The sequence below is a fragment of the Chaetodon trifascialis genome, chromosome 19, assembly GCF_039877785.1.
Source record: "Chaetodon trifascialis isolate fChaTrf1 chromosome 19, fChaTrf1.hap1, whole genome shotgun sequence".
Classification (NCBI taxonomy): Eukaryota; Metazoa; Chordata; class Actinopteri; order Chaetodontiformes; family Chaetodontidae; genus Chaetodon; species Chaetodon trifascialis.
Window position 1 is genome coordinate 15,558,894 of NC_092074.1, and position 18,623 is coordinate 15,577,516.

Sequence of the window (18,623 nt, forward strand, 5' to 3'; positions counted from 1 at the left end):
TTTGCGCTTACTTAATAGATAGTTACATAACATGTTTTCTTACTTGCTGAGTCATTGCGACAGATGGCTGGATTATGGTAGCGGTTCTCAGAATTGGGTTGACTCCAAAGAGTAGAGGGTCTCCAGCAAAACAGGAAGACTTACCTGTAATTTAGAAGAAATTTGCCCAATTACAGGATGATTACAATTAACTGCTGGATCAGTGTGGACTTTCCTGAGGGTTAATCTTTAATTTATGAGGGTCTGTGGTACCGTGGAAGTCTTTTTTTTTTTTGGAGGCCCATTGAATAAAATTTGAACGTGTAAAAACCAGCTCCTTTCTATAGTCTTACAGGTTCTACATCAGATAATGCATAACAGTGCACAAAGCCCATACAAGGGCATTACATCCAGGGTGTGTGGGCTCACTGAGAGCTCGCAGTGTGTCTGTGGCTAATGGTGATTAAAAGTAAGAATGCAGCAGGTATAATCTCTGAGGCCACAGAGCGCATTAGACAGAGATCTAAACAAGCAGAAGTATTTGGAAACAATGCGAGCCATTGTTTAATGAGCAGGAGGGAGAAAACGAGAGGTTGGAACGGAGGTAGGACGAGAAACGGTAAATAGGCAGCGGCAATGAGGTGGAGGGAAAAATGCAACGAGACAACAAAGAAAATGGCAAGAAGAAGAATGTCGGGCCGCGAGAAAGAATCTGGACAACACAGCAATGTTTTTCACATTAGCTGGAGAAACAAGGCGCTAGTAAAGGGAAATTTAGGGAAGAAAAGCTCACTACTGGATTTTTTCTTTTTGCTTTTAGTGAGCATAGAAGTACAAGAATAGTCGGGGCCATGCTTGGCTAAACTCTTTAGAGAACAGAAGTATCTAGGCCATAGGGAGATCGATGGTGAGAGAGACAAAAACAGCTTCTCCATCTGGTTCCTGAATAGTCTTTAGCTGGCAGGTTGCCACACCTTGTCTGTTCCTCTGTAGGTTTCTAGTCATGTTGCAGTAAACACTCTGAGGCCCTTAGGAAAGCAGGCATGTAAAGGTTGGCAACTAACCAACACAAAATAAACACAGACCCTTGAGCCACTCAGTCAGCTCGTTTCTGTCTCCCTCCCTCTTTTTCACCGCTGGGGATAACATCCTGGTAAATATCCCTAAGCCCTGAACTAATATCAGCTTTCCCCCAGCATCAAACTTTAATCTCAGACATGGAAAGGAGGAGTCCATATCTGGTGCAAGAATGGATCCCCTCATGACCCGCACAAGAGCTCCCCTCAGGATATCAATCAGCGGCATGCTCTCGGCCGTTGATTGGCTTGTTTTATGGGAGTGTCAGTGGCCCATTTGCTCACGTCTCGTCACTTGACGTCAGGAAAGAAGGCGGGGAAGGAAGGAACTCTATAAGAACCCTTTGTCATAAATTTTACAGAGCACAGGGTGACATGTGATGTCAGGAGAGAAAGCAAACAAGTGATGTAACACGCTTTCTCAGCGCTGATGTCCCGCCAGTGAACAAGTAATCAATTAACAATGACACAGCAACAGCAGATGTTTACCTTAACATCAGCCAGACTAAGACTTATTGACATTAAATGCTGCGGCTGCTCTATGAGGCTGCAGTTCACCCAGAGTGGCCCACAAATATGGGTAGATTTAGCTGAGTAAGCTGGTGTATGGATAATCAGCTCTTCCAATTCTAGTAGTCGAACGCGGCAACACAAACACAGCGCTCCCCTCTCAGTGTCTGTGTTTCCCGTCTGTCATCATCTTTGTCACTTCTCCGTGTGGCTTAGCTTCGTGATCATGCGCTGCGTCACATGTGCGCGTCTGCCTGCGAGTGTTTTTAATGTTTGATTCCAGCTTGACGGAGCAGGTTATATTGTGAATGTGTTGCTTTAGTCAACCGATGTCATCGCTGATGTTTCTGCGCGTGCTTTACCTGTTGGTTTTGAGGGTTTGATCTTAGATCCAAACAGGTCACCTATGTAGCTGTTGTTGACAAGTTGACAAACCGGTTAATTGATAGCTCATTAACAGCACCAATTTAGATAATTAATGAATCGTTTACCAAGTTGTTTACCAAGCAGAAATGGTGAACATTCTTTGTCATGCATGTTCTTGCATAACCAAATTTAATTATGCTCTTAACCATGTTTTGTGTTTATGTTGATGCATGCGTGTTTTTACGAACAGATCAACTCTTGAATATCAGTATTGGCATTCAGCAACGCAGCACGAATGAGACTTTGGCTAACTGTCCAGTTAGTTTTGAAATTAATACATGAATCAGCTGTAAAAATAATCATTTGTTGGAGGCCCTGTTTGGTCCATGCAAGCATGAAAATGAATTTGTAGGGCGAACCTGCGTGGCGAGACTTAGCCTGTCTTTCCTCACGTTGGAATATGGGTCAGCAGGGCTCGGTTATATACGGGTGAGGAAGGAAAAAAGATCAGTGGGTGTTGTTGAACCAAGGGACCTCTGTGAAATACCACGAGTGTCCGCGTGTTTCTGAACGCAGGTGTGCGAAGGTGTCCATCCAGCCGAGACGTTCGTCCAAGCGCGCTGTCATCGCTCCCTTGTCTCAGAAGTTATTCCTCCTCATACACGTGAAAAGAAAGGAAAAGACAACAGATAATGGAGCGTTCGTTCCAGATCTTCAAGCTCATTCTTGTTCTCACGTCTGATTTGATGTGGTCCTTTGCAGTCACCACACAGCGATACTGCCGATACCGCAGGAGGCCTGAGCAGTTACGCTTCTGGTGATAAGGGCCGGGTTTGCTCAAGATTTTTCTTTTGAGACGTTACAGGTTAGCAGTTGCAAACAACATTCTTCATTGTGCAATACAACCTCCATTGCCTAAATCTAAGAAGGAAGAGGGCAGAGAGAGGAAGACAAGCCGTGAATGAATGTTTTCCTTCTACGGATTTTCTGCAGAAGGCATGTAGAATTTTTTTAAAATCTCCTCTGCTGTTTGGAAATGTAAAAACTTATGCTTTTATATAATGACATTATTCAGGATAGTTCACTTATTTTGAATTCTTATTGTGCTGATCTTGATATGTGAAGTTCAATTATCTCCGTTTGTCGACTGGTTTGACAGGTGTCCTGTTTGTCCTGGGCAGACGGTCGATCCCCTATTGCCAGCTCTCCACACCCTCTGACCAGATATAACCAGCAACTGTGGGCTGTGTGTGTGTGTATGTGGGGGGTGGGTGAGGCTGGGTGGGTGTGGGAGGGAGAGAGAGAGAGAGAGGATGTGAATGATGTTTATGTGCAAGGAACAAAGTCTGGTCTGTGTGTGTGTGTGTGTGTTTGAGGCAGAGTGAGGGAGGGAGAGATAGAGATAAAGAGCATGTGAATGTGGGTAAAACAAAGTGAGTGTGTGTGTGTGTGTGTGTGTGTGTGTGTGTGTGTGTGTGTGTGTGTGTGTGTGCGTGCGTGCACTATGCACACACACTTGTGAATTTGGGATTAGCCCCCACCTAATTGTTGGCAAGCACTCAAAGCTTATTAATGCCTGACCTGACCTCCTCTTTATTCCCTCCATCCATCACTGTGCAGACTCGCAAAAAACACCAAGTGGAGCAAAACAACAACTGCCGTTAACAGAAGGAGAGACGGCTGCTCCCACTGGCTGCTGTGATTGGCCCAGATGCGCAGCCTGAGAGGACTGCTATTGGTTAAGAGGAGACACACCTCTAGAATCTGTTTATGTGCAGCTAGAAAGCAAGGGGGGGTGGCGGTGGTTTGGAGGAAGGAGGTATGGGGTTGGGGTGTGATTGCAGTGGGGTCGGCGGGGGTGGTGGGGAGAGCTTGATTGTGCAGAAACAGAAGGGAAGAGATTTGGGAGGAGGGGGAGTAACATGTACGCTCTGGAAAACAGCCATTGGAGCCTGTTCAAAAACTTCTAGGAAACTAGGATGTTTGTTTGCTTCTCTCTCTCTCTCTCTCTCTCTCTCTCTCTCTCTCTCTCTCTCTCTCTCTCTCCTCTCTCTCTCTTTCTCTGTGTTTCTCTCTTAAAAGGACAACCAAGCTAAGCTAATTTAGTCACCACCATTTATGAGCCAACAACGATCACCAGTAAGGTGACCAACAACTGCATGCAAGCTTTGTTGTCAGTGAGGAAAAATCGACATCTTTATCTCTTGTAATCGCACTGACATGTTTCCGCAGTCAGGCCTGCCTTTGCGTGCTACAGAGGAGCCAGTTTATCACCGTCAGCGGCAGCAGCTAGATCAGCTTGTGTTTTTCATATTTCACATACATGAACGGCGTCTCAGGGGCAAAACACGCACGTCATGCGTCACATGTGACGCGCTGCATGTGTGACACAGAGGCAGCGGGGAGCATACAAGATCAGGTTAAAGCAAACCAGACAGTTATGTACCCAAGGTGGGTCCGGGTCTGGAGAGCTGTTGTTTTCTAATCGCAGATGCCGAGGAAGGAGGTGCTCACGATGTTTTCGACGTACAAAAAGTTCTATGCTTTTTCTGGAGGTGAAAGGTTGGTCATTGTGTCAATAGATGAGCCCGCAGGTGTACTGATTTCAGGGAGATGGCCGATGTTTTGTTTAAGTTATATAAAAACCAAGAAAGCGATCAAAAGCATCAGGATGACATTACCCTGGAAAAAAGTAGAGAAATCACTATTTTCAGAAAAAAAATAATGTCTCACTCATGATTTGATTGATAATGAAATAGTTTTGTCTATAAAATAGAAAAAAATAGAGGCCAAAAATAGAGAAAAATGCACACAAATGATAAATTACTTAAAAAAAGAAGAGTTTTGAATGGCAGAATAAGCACTGGTATAGAAAATACCTTCTATTAATTCTTACTATTAACAGGCAAAAATAACAAGTGCGATTAGGTCATGCATTGCAGGTGATGAAGATTACCGCCCTTTGGCCGCAGTTCCCATGGCTGACCGAGGTCAAAGGTGCAGTAGATGTCATAGTTTCGATCCTGATGTGTTTGAACAGTGCTTGCCACAGTCTGCGCTGAGTAAGTGCGTGTGTGTGTGCGAATATATGCATACTGTATGTAGAGTGTGTATAAACAGGGTCAAGGCCAGGGATTTGTGCTCGTTATGAAAGCTGAGCACACTGCAGTGCCATTCACTCCTTGTTTACTATCTCACCATGTGTCCGCGTGTTTGAGGAAGAGTGTCAGAGGCATTAGTGACCCCCCAGGCTAGCTTGAGGAAAAGGCTTGGGTTACTATTGGGTTACTCTCGTACAAACTCCCCTCAGCATCATGTGACCAAAGCAGGGAGGCGTCCAGGAACCAGTACTTATAAAATGCATGTTGTTGCATCATCAGACCTCCCCTTTATCTCACCACACCCCTCTCCACATGTCACATTTGTTTGTGTTCATTCTCCAGGTTGATCTATTTTGATCATCTGCTGTCCTGTTGATGTTCAGGCTGTCAGAACAGAGTCTCCTTGTTCTCCTGCTTTTTGCACAAACAGAGCGAGAGCCAGGGAGAAAAAGAGGAAAGACATGCTGATATTTAAAACAAACAGGCTGCTGATTAGGCTTGACATGCAGTAATAGGCACTAATAGTTTAGAGCATGCAAGCTATGTGATGGGCTAAGCCAGTGTGTTTGCGTGCTTGAACCAGGGTTGGGTATAAAACTGCTGACTTGTTACATTTTTGAAATAGAGAAATGAAAACTGTAGGATAAAGTCTTCTGTATCTGCCTCCTCCACTGGTAATCACAGCCAAACTTTGCATTCTGGGTCAGCTTGTGCTCAGTTTACAATAATGGTGACAAAATGACAGTGTTAAATTTCCACTAATTCTTCAGTTCAGACATGATTAAACAGAAACCGCTTCTCATTTTTAGCTGGCAACTGTTGATTTGGGCAGCTGGAATGACAAACCTCTCTGCTAGATTTGAATCAGCTGACACTAGTTTGATAATTGAAATTGATTCTCTCAAGTCTGTGGCTGACTTTTAATGTTTCTGGATCACTTGTTTGAAAATGACCCTACGTTTACACGTAGCAGGGTATATTGGAAAACAGATATTTTGGCCCCTCCGTTTTCAAAAATAACATCGTGCACACAACATCGTTTTCAAAAATGTTGTCGTTTACATGAACCCAGATAAATACGCTGTCAAACGCATCATAACTATGCCAAACCTATGGGCGCGAGTGTAAACATAGGTCGCATGTCGTGACGTTTCAGAACCAAAAACGCTGTTTAACCCTGTTTACACGTCAACGCATAACCGCCGTTTTCAGAAATCTCCACTTAGGCCAGAGTTTTTAAAAATGATGTCACATTTTCTGTGAAAAAAACTCACGAGGGCCAAACCACATGAAATCATATGCGTTTTCCCTAAGGGTAAACGTAGCCTGAATCGGCCTGAGTACTTAGATAATTAAGATCGATTCTCTCACGTCTCTGGCTGACTTTTAATGTTTCTGCATCACTTGTTTGAAAATGAGACTCCTGCAAAAGGGGTAAGCACATGGTGGCTACCTCTGTATGTGATACGCAGATACAAAAAAGACTAAAGAAAAAGTAAAATGTCAGCATCCTCACCAATTGATTACATGTTGAAGACATGGAAGTAAAGAAGCTTCTGGGTAGACCTTTAGAGTCTAAAGCTAGACCTTGGATGATAGTACAGTTTTATACAGACACTTCAAACACTGTCACAGAGCCAATTTTAAGGCACTTTAAGGATCTTCTGTCAAATCAGTCTGTAAAATCTCTTGTCCCCTTGCGGTGTGACCAGGGCAAAAGAACTTAAAGGGACAGAAATACATATTTAGATAGCCTTGGTGTGAGTTGCTGAGTTGTGGAGGTATCAGCTGTAGAGATGTCTGCCTTCTCTTGAATATAATGGAACTACATGGCACAGCCAAAAAAAATACATTTGGATAGCTCCACTGCAATGTCTCGTTCCAGAAACAACAACCCAGTTACTCAAGCTGTGAGCAGTTTCATGCAGGAACTATTTTCTTTCTACCGAACTACACCCACCTACCGTATCACTGCGAAGCCCCTCTCAGTCTCTCATCCATGAGTAGATGCTTCCTTCTGTGTAAACTCAGCGCTGTTCTTCCTCTCTTGGTGCCAAATGCCACTCAAGCATGCAGCTCATTTTGTAAATTAAGTGGTTAAGAAGATAGTCACCAAAATCCCATCGCTTTAACAGATGTATGAGGAAGTCTACCATGTCTGAAAACAGGTTAGAACGGAGAACTCTTACTTGGACAAGTGACGCAAATGTGAGATTTGTGCTTGACTGTTCTTATTGTCAAACAACATGTTTCACTTTAATAAAATCTACTGATCTACTGAAATATATGTTGGGTAAATCCTAAATCCAAGAGGGGGGGGGGGGGGGGGGGGCTGGAGCCCAGCTGTATCCCAGCTGTCAACGGGTGAGAGGCAGGGTACACCCTGGACCGGTCGCCAGTTGATCGCAGGGCTAAATATCACAGTCCAAAAGTTATTTGTAGCCTCAGAAAACCATTAATGTGATGCTACTTCCTGGAAGCAACTTCAGGCCTCTGCTGTTGGTAGCAGCTCACGATAGAGCAGACAAACACTGAATGCACTGTTTAATCCACTCGTTACGCTTAAATTCTTAAATGACACCAGACATGTTTACTGAGCATCGCGCTTACTATCGCCCCATGCAGTAAAACCCTGAAGCTTGACAGATCTGCCATACCAAGTAACCGCTGCAGTGTTATTATTGGAAAACCTCTGTTCGCAGCGGAGGTTCAGTTTTTAATGAATAGCTAGTATCTCACCTTGTTCTCAGCTTTAATTGTAGTTTCATGATTAGATGGTCAAGTCATGTCAGTCACGCCTGAGATGTTGCACAATACACACAGATGAGTAAACAAGTGATATGTGTGTGGGGGGTGAGGCAGCATACACTTGTTTCATATGTATTGTGTTTCAGTCATCTGCTCGTCACCCCCTGCAGGAGACAGCTGAAGGCCGTATTGCTGAGGGCTACATGTTCGGACATGTTGTGCTAAGCTATTATGACGTTCCACGTGTCTCATTTTCTTGCTGGACTCGTTCTCATGGCAACAACTTCTGCATAAACAAATAATTCCAAAAACAATTATCCTACAGACCAGGACTCAGCTTATATCTCCCTTCCATGAAGGTAGTTACACAGCCAGCAGGTACCTGCAGATGAACATACATAGATCTTCGGCTGAGCACATTGGATATACACAGTCTTGGGTTTTTATGTGGGTGCAGAAAGTACGGGATCATCCCTGCTCTTGGCGCTGCATGCTCTTCCTGTCTCTGGGTCAGTTTACTCAGAGTTGAAAGGTTAACTTAACACAGCACTTAGCAGAATGGCGCATGCATAAGTCACAGTTGTACATTCATAAAAATGTGTGTGCGAAGAGACACGGAGGTGTGCGCTTGCGTAAGCTAACTGGTCAGCCATTCGCGAAGCTGTTGTGCAGCATGCTCGTGTGAAATGTGCGCCCTTTGGGCCAAATCGCTCCCATATGTGTTTGTCAGTGAATTTGAAACTGACTCTGCGATGGATAAAAGCTGCTTAATTCACAGAAATAAAGTGTGATTGTGTAGAACATGAGGTGTACACTAGACGGTATGTTCCTGTTGATTGTGCATGTCTGTGTGTGTGTATGAGTGGGGAGGTTTGTGTGTACTGTATGAGGTCTGCGGTCTGTGTCTGTGTGGTGTCTTTTGCCTGGAGCCCGCAGTCCTTACTGGTTCAAACTAGTTCATCTGTCATTGTGGGGTGTATGGCTGTGGCCTCGCCGCACAAAGCCACTTGTAATAACAGAGGGGTTTGGCTCAGCCTGCATGAAGGGTGGTGGTTGATGAAGTGAGGTGCTGTGTTTGGGCAGATTTGCACAAACCAGTTCGGTGCCAAACTCATCCACCGCTGCTCTTTCCAGTGTCACGACTTCACAGAGCACGGAGAGGGCGAGGCAGGGGTAGGTCCACGACCATGAACAAGTGGTTATTAAATTACACCAATAAACAGAAGCGATACTGCATGAGAAGGAGAGAAGGAGACGGTACATTGATTTAAAGAGGAAGGCTGATGCTGAAAAAGCTGCGAGGGAAAGTTTGTGTGCCTATCACAGGAAGTGAAGCTCAGAGTGTGCTACCCCACACAGGAAGTAGAAAGAGTCTGTAGCCCACATGGGGAAGTTCCTCCAAGGTTTCAACAGCTGTGTGTGATATCTACTGTTGCCTTCAGTTACATGTCAAGCATTTAGCTGCGTGCAAAACTTAATTCACACGTCGTCAGTACATGCACCAAATGGGAAGTGGTGTCAGGATATGGTTACACCAAGCCCCAGAGCTTCTACTTTGGTTTGGTGGAGCGGGTGAGAAGCAGTGCCATTCAGCTTAGATGGGGCACTTCATTGATTACACACGCCAAAGTCAGAGCCAGAGCTCAGCGCGCTTCAAACACACCAGGCTGCCGATGCGTTGTCCAGCCATGTCTTAAACACACTTCAGCGCCAACTTCAGATGCTGTTCGATGACCCGACGAACACTTAGCCTGAAGCATAGTGCGGCCTTACTCTTTAGTCTGTGAAAACAGTTGTATAATGTCCCACTTGGGTCCAGAGAGAACTTTGTCAAGTGTGAAGAGGCCCACAGAAAGCCTGCATTCAGGCCACGGAGAAAGATATGAGTGTTTAATGGAAGATGCTATCAAGTTGCATTATAGCAAGTGTAGCATCCAGTGTCTCCAGTATTCGTTCACTCTTACTTCATCTTTTTCACACAGATGCTTCTCTCTCTCTCTCTCTCTCTCTCTCTCTCTCTCTCTCTCTCTCTCTCTCTCTCTCTCTCTCTCTCTCTCTCTCTCTCTCTCTCTCTTTCTCTCTCTCTCTCTCTCTATCACACACACACACGCACGCACACACACAAACACACACACTCACTGACAGTGACTAAGGTCGGCTTGTTATTGTAGGCAGCTGGCGGAGGGCTTTCCTGTCCAAACAGCCCAAACGCTGAGGTGGCAGAGCTGTGAGGGACAGAGAGACACACACAGAGGAGAGAGAATAGGCCGAGTGGGGTGACCACAAGCTAATCCTCGGGCCGACTCGGGGGGTGGGGCAGGAAACAGGGGGCATGGGAGATGGGTGAAGGCCAACAAGTTCTTCCTCTCTCACCCTGAATGGCTGATACGGTTCAACTTGCACATTCACACGCATGAGATATGAGCTTGGATGCGCAGCCACGTGCAAAAACATAAGCATGAACACAAAAATACACACTTCCTGGGAGTTATTTTACAGCAGGGAGGCCAAACCTGACCTGCTCTACCTCCCACTGAGTTTGTCAGGGGAGAGCTGTGACACTGCTCACCTCCGGACTTCATCCTCATACTCTTTTTCCTCCCTTGTTGACAGGTGTCAGGGGCTGGAGACTGTTTAAATTCAGGGGACTGCCTAAAACTCATGCAGTGCAATCAATTTTATTTGCTTTGATCAGATTCTCAGGAATGCTGACTCAGTTATAGAAAGCGTTTTGTATTGTGATTTAAGCTTGCATACAGTAATTTCATAAAGCCACATCACAAAAAAAAAAAAAAACTGTGCAAAAGATTCAGTCACACCCCAGGTAATATTAGATGATGAGTCATACCGCTCAATGAGTCCGACCTCCTGCCGCCAGATACTGTGGGTGCTCCTCTGAGGGCTGAATGACACAAAACCAATAGAAATGTTGAAATCAGTGGTGAAGTTTCGACTCTGCCTGTTCAGTGCAAAGTGGTAATGTGGTAACTTTTACTGTGCTTTATTTATGTGTATTTTTATTATTACATAATTTTTTTTTTTTTAGTTTTCATGATATCATTAGGACATTTGAAGGGCCAGACACAAAATTTTGGCATTGAGACTGTTATAACATTTATCGGACACCCCTTTAATAACTATATAGTTTAGATGAGTATAGGTTTGGAACAATCTGTCCAATGAGTGGTTTAGTTTCAGTGAAAGTTTGAAACATGAAATCTAACTCTAACCCTATCTAACCCTAACCTGACATGAAATTTCAATCAGCATCTTTCTGCCTTTATGTAAAACCATACAAGTTGTGACTGTTATCATCAAACTAGCTCATTGTCACTGACCGGGCAGCGCAGCAGGGACTCCGGGTGACAGTTAAGTGGCAGACATTCACGTACAGTACACATAAACACACGTTCACACAGATCCGGGCCTTGTCCTGAGGGGACACGATGCTCTGTTGACCCTGGAGTCGGAGGACAGCGGAGGACTGTAGGGAGCAGCTAGGGTGACACACTCATTAACATGCCTGTGAGAAACAGCACCCTGCCTAGACCCCAGGCAACCCTTCTTATTTAACTGTGTGCGTGCATGTGTGTATGTGTGTGCGTAGATATAATAGCCAGTTGGGGTGGGCAACATGACCTAAAATTTATATATCACAGTAATTGTTTTTTTGTATTTTTTACAGTGACGTTATTACATCATGGTATCACAAAAATTAAAGAAAAACTGCCCCATAATGTAGGTTAATTAGTAAATCTAACATGATTCAGTCTCAGACTTAAACAAGGAGGTAGGATTAGACATCTCAACAGCATTTATTTGGCAGAAAACCCAAAGTGTATTACGTAAGTGCAGTAATCAGTGTACCATGGGGCCTATTAATCAAGTACGTTTACATACAGCAGCAACAGACACATGTACCGACGTGGCACACAGCAGTTTTTTCCAGAAACAACAAAACTAGCTGACCTATTGTTGCAGTATGAATTGCGGAGAAAATGTTACCTCTGGTGGCTTCAAGTGAGGCTTAATGTTCGCACAGTTTCTCCTGACTGTCCCTCAATATTAAATACGACAGCGTTGCTCCAGCGTGTGGATCTACAATAGATGCTACTAGCCACACTAGCTAGAAGTTTGCATGGCAAGGAATATAGTAGTTAAAGGATGCAACTCGCATTCTATGAGTGTATGCATAACCCTCTCCCTGCATGTGATCGCAGCCGCAGTAAAGCACATTATTTTTAATACGCTAAAACGTTAATCACAGTGATGACAGTAATGCAAAATCCTTGTCTTGGCAGAACATGAACCTGGTATACCGTCCAGCCCTAATATCCAGACATATATTTCATCTCAGCTTTAATATATTTAACTGTCTTTACGGTCACCAACAAGTAACAAGTAATGAATTTGACACTATGTTAACATAAATTGTTGACAGTTGGTATTTTTCCAGGAGAAATGGTTAAAAAAAGAGATTACGATAGGGATCATAGCAGGTGGTGAAGTTTGTTTTGAAAGCCTAAGCACTACGTCAGCATTAGAGTTATAGATCCCAGCAGACAGTATGAGCTGTATTCCCTGGGTAAATGACCTGAGGTGCAACCTGCTGAGAGTCATGTGACCCTCCACCACCACCACCACCACCTCAGCCCCTCAGTGTTATGTAACCCTGGTGGTAAGAGTGACGGCTGCAGGGGGTTTATTTCCGTACTGTGACACTCCTGTGTGACATTCTGCACCGGCCTAAACTGATCCGTCTTCTAGTTTATGTTTTTGCATTTCCTCTTAACACACAAATTTGGGCCAGGAAAACACACACATGCACTGTGAAGAATCTGGAGTCATGAAAACACACTGGACACTGATACTGCAGTGGGAACAGCCAAAAGAACATGGAGAAAGGAAAAGGGAAGGACCAGAAACCAAACAAAGAGTGGAGCCGCCCAGGAGAAGCACTGGGCAGTGGGAACCATGTGCCTTCTCCACTTTTTGCGCTTTTTCTCGTATGAACAGACGGTTGTAGGTTTTTCCTTATCAGTGACCGTGGCTCCACTCTCTGTACTCTCCATAAGGAGGAGAGGAGATAGTCTGAGGGAAAGAGGAAATATGGGGAGACAGGGAGTTTGGGAGATGACTCAGGTGAGATAATCCCGGGAATTAGAGAAGACAAAAAAGCACGTGCACATTTGAAGATGCTGAAGGGACAACGAAATGACCGAACTGGAGAGGAAAGAGTGGGAGTGGTTGTTTTGGCAGACGGCCCGTGCAGCTGCTTTAGACAAGGCCATACGCAGCAAAGATCAGGAAAATATTAGCCACACACTTTCTCTCTCTCACACACACACATGCATGTCATTTTAAAGGCCGTCACCTTTTGGCATCGGACGCTTGTTTTTGTCTTCTGTGCTCTCAGAGTGGGTTTTTAACACGGGGTTAAATCAGTCCCAGGAATCAGAAGCTGGGCGGCCCTAACTGCTGTCACAGTTAGATGATGTAATCAAATGGCTGCTGTTAACAGGTTATTGAGAAGTCTAACAGCGGTCTCCCAATGCATATGCGCATGATTCTTTTGATTTTTTTTTCAGTTTTTTGTTGTTGCTCTTGCAGCAGAAAGCCACAGTGTGTTTAATCAGGTTGTTTACTCTGAACAAACTAGTTCATGCGAGTGTTAGCTGTTCTTAACGGCCACAAAATCCAAGCTTTGGCTCTTTCTGGAGCTTTCGGCCTCATTTCACTGTCTTCATCAGTCGGAGGACTTTACTGAAGGTTTTTGCACCTTGCCTTTATTCAGCAGAAATGCTGGGCGAGGGAGAGATGGGGGGTGATGTACGATATATACAATACAATATAATGCAGTTTATAAATGAGCTAAGAGTTCTTTCAGTTAAAGGTCTGTTGCATAACTACACGAGTGCCATTCACACCGTGTCCACGAGGCCTCCTGCTCAGCAGCTCCAGCACATTTGACACGAAGGTGTAAAACCCGTCTGCTGCTTTCTAGAATTAATGAGCCGCATGTTTAGGTGTTTGTTTGTCAGTATCTGATGAAACTAGCTCATTATTACTGACGGTGCACCACAGCGGGGATTCCAGGTGACAGTGAAGTGGCACACACACACACACACACAGACACACACATTGACATTCAGTACACACAAACACACGTTCACACACAGACCAGGGCTTGTCCTCAGGGGACACCATGCTCTGTGGACCCTGGAGTCGGAGGACAGTGGAGGACTGTAGGGAGCAGCTATGGTGACATATCCATTAACAAGCCTGTGAGAAACAGCACCTCGCCTAGACCCCATGCAACCCTTTTCTCCGACTCTGGTTATGTAACTGTGTGTGCGTATATTACACACATTATCATAAATATAACTAAAAAGTCATAATTTTTCAACAAGAAATGGATAAAAAAAAGGCAGAGAGGAAAAAAAATCTTTAAGTCTAACATAAGTCAGGATGCAGCACCGTATTGGCCCAAACGTGAGATGACTCACCCTTTTTCAACACCTGTTTTTGCGCAAACACTTTCAGACTCGTCCGACTTGGAAAGTTTCCCCGAGGTGCTGTTAGTCCAGGGATAAGATGAAGATTATCCTCGAAGCCTCGTCTCTGGCGAAGTGAAACATTGAATCCTCCCATCAAAGCAGATTGTAAATCCCACATTTGTGTAGCTGTACTTTTCAGGAATTTATTTTGTCTGTGTCAGTAGAAGTTAGATGATTCATCAGAAACTGTAGGTTAAACTGGATTAACCACACACTTTTGACTGAGAAACACACCATACACTCAGACACAGTCTAAACAGACTTGAGGAAACTCGCTAGCTCGGTAACATTAAGGCCATTTAAAAATGATGGCTGATGCCTCTTTGGGTTATCTTTGTTTTCCTAAGATTTTTCTCTTATGTCTCCCTCAGTTATCAGGTCAAGTCATTTTTCTGAGATTATTTTTGCCAAGATAATCTAAACTCATCTGACCACCTGATAGAAATGAAGAATTGGAAAACTAACGCAGGACACGGCTGTAAGTCCACGTGCTGGCTCTCTGTTAAGGCACTACAGAAATTTATGTCATGGTCAGTGTTCAAGCTCATAACCAAGGAGCTGTAATGCTGAATGTGTGTGTGTGTGTGTGTGTGTGTGTGTGTGTGTGTGTGTGTGTGTGTGTGTGTGTGTGTGTGTGTGTGTGTGTGTGTGTGTGTGTGTGTGTGTCCTGTCCGAGTCCTCTTTTCCTGGACGCTTCCTGTTCAGATCCAGGGGTGTGTTCCACTTCCTTCCTGCCCTGCCACAATCTTGGTCAGGCTTCCTTCGTGTCTTCCAGCTTCATGAAATCCACTGTGCATGACTCTGTACGTCTGCGTCCTCCTCCGTGCACACACGCAGGTGTTGCTGAGGGTGCCCTCTTCTCTGCTGTGTTTTGGTGTGACCTTCCCTCTCTGCACGCACACATCACCTGACACCTCTGCGGTCAGAGACAAGCTATAGATAAGGAACAGCATGAAGTAACTTTTCCCGCACGGTGACGTCACCGCCTGTGAAAATCCAGTCACAAATCCAGCTTCTGCCCCTCTCTGGTCCCTTTGAATTCCTCTATCTTTGCTTCTTTCACTCCGCCGCCTCTTTCATCAATCCCACCTGACCAGACTTTGTCCTGCGACACCGATACCTGCAGAGAGGTTACGGGGTCAACGCTGCTGGCTCAGACAGCGCAGAGTGCAAACAAGAAGAGCAAAAGAAAAAAAAAGGCTTGGCTCTTGTTTATGTGGTTAGCACTTCTCCATCATTGATGAAACGGCAATTTTCTTGCAACAGGGTGGAATGTTTCTGCTTCCTGTCTGGGTGCTGTTGTTTTGACCCTTGCAGACCTTATTTTGGCAGCTTGTTGTGCTGGTATTACACCAGTTAAAGCTTATTTTTACTGTTGTGTAATCTGGATAAAGCAAGAATGTGTGCTGTTTACTTGAAATGACCCAATGATGTTATGAACCACATTATTGAAGAGTAAGGTTTTTTAAATGCAAATGCTAAAGAATGTCCATTATTCATCCAAGTTTATTCCAGCGTTATTTGCACTTTCATGCACTCTTGCACTACTTTTAACCGTCTGATCTAAAGATAGATGTTGGATGTTTGTTGCTCAGCTTTTGCCTGTATGTAACATCTATATGATTGTGGTAGTCTTTGTTGAAAGCTACTGGCAACCTGAGTCAGTTAACTTGTATCTGTCAACAGACATGGAGAAAAAAGTAGTTTCTGGCACTCAGTCACTGTAGTGATCAATTGATTAATCATCAAAAGCTTACAAAACACATTCCTTTCCTTGACATGGGCCATTTGGCGGTATCACCTTGATAAATTAGGTATCTAGGGATCTATTAGGAAAACGCACTTTATGCATATGTAACCTGTAGTGTCAGGTCAGCATTAACTCACCTTTAATTTATATGCCGTTATGCTCCATCGCGTCTGATAACTATCTCACACCCATTCTTGAGTGGTTGTTGACGGCCATTCTGGGATATTTAAACATGCAAAAGTCGATTAATTTTCCACTTGGAGCGGCGGAAACAAGTTGATATATTTATCGCCTTTTAAGTTTCTTTCTTTCTTATTCACACATCCAACAGGTTCGAATCAACGTCATCATTCATTTGCAGTCGTGGCCATTGCAATCTAGATACAATGTTCGCTCAGCTTTTTGCTCCATTTTGGTTTTGCTCTTTCGCTGATAAATGCTAAAACAATAGCTTTTTATCTGCCAGTTGATGTCTGTAAAGTAGGTTACAGTGGGTTTTTCCTCATTATGAGTGCCCCCTTTGATATTACACACCATCGTTTGATCAGTTGTATTTTTTAAGATATATATTATAGCTGCTTAAAGAAATCAGTAGCTTAAATATTGTGCTGCAGTGGTTCTCCCTCAGGTTGATGGGAAGCGTCACGTCATCTGAGGTTGAAGGTTTTTATTTAAGGCGGATGCTCACAGTGAGGTGTAATGTATTGGCAGACAGGATGAGGCTGACATTTTCAAAGCTCTGGTCAGTGTCACTACATCTTGACCCTTTGGAAGCTTCTCCGGCCATCTGAGGTCATGAGACTGTTTCCATGTGTGTACGTGACTGCCATAGAAACCCTCAATCTGATGGGAAGACCTGTCCCCTATCTCGCCCTGTGGTAGAGTCCACTCTTATGAAGCACTTTGGGAAAAATGCACTTAAACACACTCCCAGTGTTGCACGCGCCCTCAGCCACACAGAGATAGCTGGTAAATTTAGGGCACGGCTGATGTCCTGCGTGCCAGAGCGGACCGAGCAGCAGCAGCAGCAGCTCCTTTAAGGTCCGCTGTTAAAGTTCATTATTTGTCTCTAAATGGAAAATGCAGGGCATAAAAAACCAGACAGAGGCGAAACAAAACAGGAAGGATTCTGGAGGATTTCTAAAAGCAGATGCTGCGATAGCAAACAGGAGACAAAAACAGAAATGCAGTTGTCATGTGCCCTGCAAGATGCAGACAGCTATGCCACCCTTGGCTGCTCTTGGAGATATATTAGTACATATGTGTTTTAAATAACACTCCTCCTTGACTGCGTTATTCTAGTCCTGTAGACAGTCTGACTTTTGGACTGATTATGAGATGATAGGCCCCAGCACCCAGACGCCCTCCCCAAATATCCCATTAAAGAAGCGCTGATTGCATCAGCACTCCTAATCAAACAGCTCATTCACACCTCGCAACCCAAACTTTGTCCCTAAAGATCTCACCCACTGCTTGTCTCTGACATTTCCTTTCAAGCAAAACAACTTGCTCAACCCCAATTCAGAGCAAATGTTCTCTTACGCAGCCCACAAAACACCAAACGATCCCTCAAAGAAAGGCCTCTGTCTGGCTTTTCAGAGAAAACCCAATCTGTCCTCCAAGAGAAAAGCCAGTGTGTTTCAGCGTCCGCAGAAAACGGCGTGGAAATCATATTTGCCTCTTTGTTCAACAGAACGATGCGATAGAGAAAAGTGGCAGCGATTGCGGTGTCATACCACAGATATGACAAAGACTGAAGGGTGCAATAAGCCTTGAAACTGACCAGAAAGCTGGGAGTGCAGTGGCTTTATTCAGATGGGGAAGGAGTGACTGCTTTGGAAGTGCCTTCCTGGTGAAGTCTGGGGACTTGAGGGCATACTATAACTGGGTTGTCTTTGAGGCAGGGAGGGGCTGCAGAGGGGGTATAGAGGGGGCCCTGTTTTCCATGTGCGCTGTTCATACTCGCCGTGCTCCTCTTCAGACAGGCTGTCAGTATGTGGAACAGTTGTGAAGAGCCTTGGCTCAGGGCTTTCTGTTTTTTTTTTCTTTTTTTCACCGAGCTGATGAATTTGCAGGGGTTTGAGCTGGAGCATCTGCTGCTTTGAGGGGGCCTGCTATTTATCAAACTGAAGCTGAGTCTGCTGGGAGCCCAAAGGGAAAGAAACATGGCTTACTATATAGGTTAAGCCCCCTCTTCTCCCTTCCTACACCCTCTCTCCCTCCCTTTTTCACCCTCAGCCCTCTGTTGCCTCGCTCTCTCAGTCTGAAGACGTGTTATTCATAGCCGTGTTTGTGCGAAGGGAGTAACTAGAAGGGGGTATATGGGGAATACTAAAGGACAGAGTAGGGCAAGGAAACAAAATACGAAAGACTGGATGTGCCTTACAGTATTTTCTGCAACTCCCTCTAGTGTTGTATGTTAGATGTATGAAAAGTCTTCAGTCAAGCGCTTGGCACTGATGTTGTTTTTCGAAACTCTGCTGAAATCGTTGAGTCCTGAAGTGCACATTAGCCCCTGGCTTTTCAGGAATCCGCC

At 44.6% G+C, this 18,623-nt stretch overlaps 1 protein-coding gene across 1 annotated transcript in view; it reads left to right on the top strand.

Annotated features, from left to right (window-relative positions):
• The window catches only part of sesn1 (sestrin 1), a 53,047-nt gene that overhangs the window by 15,233 nt on the left and 19,191 nt on the right, over window positions 1–18,623 (top strand). The window lies entirely within an intron of this gene.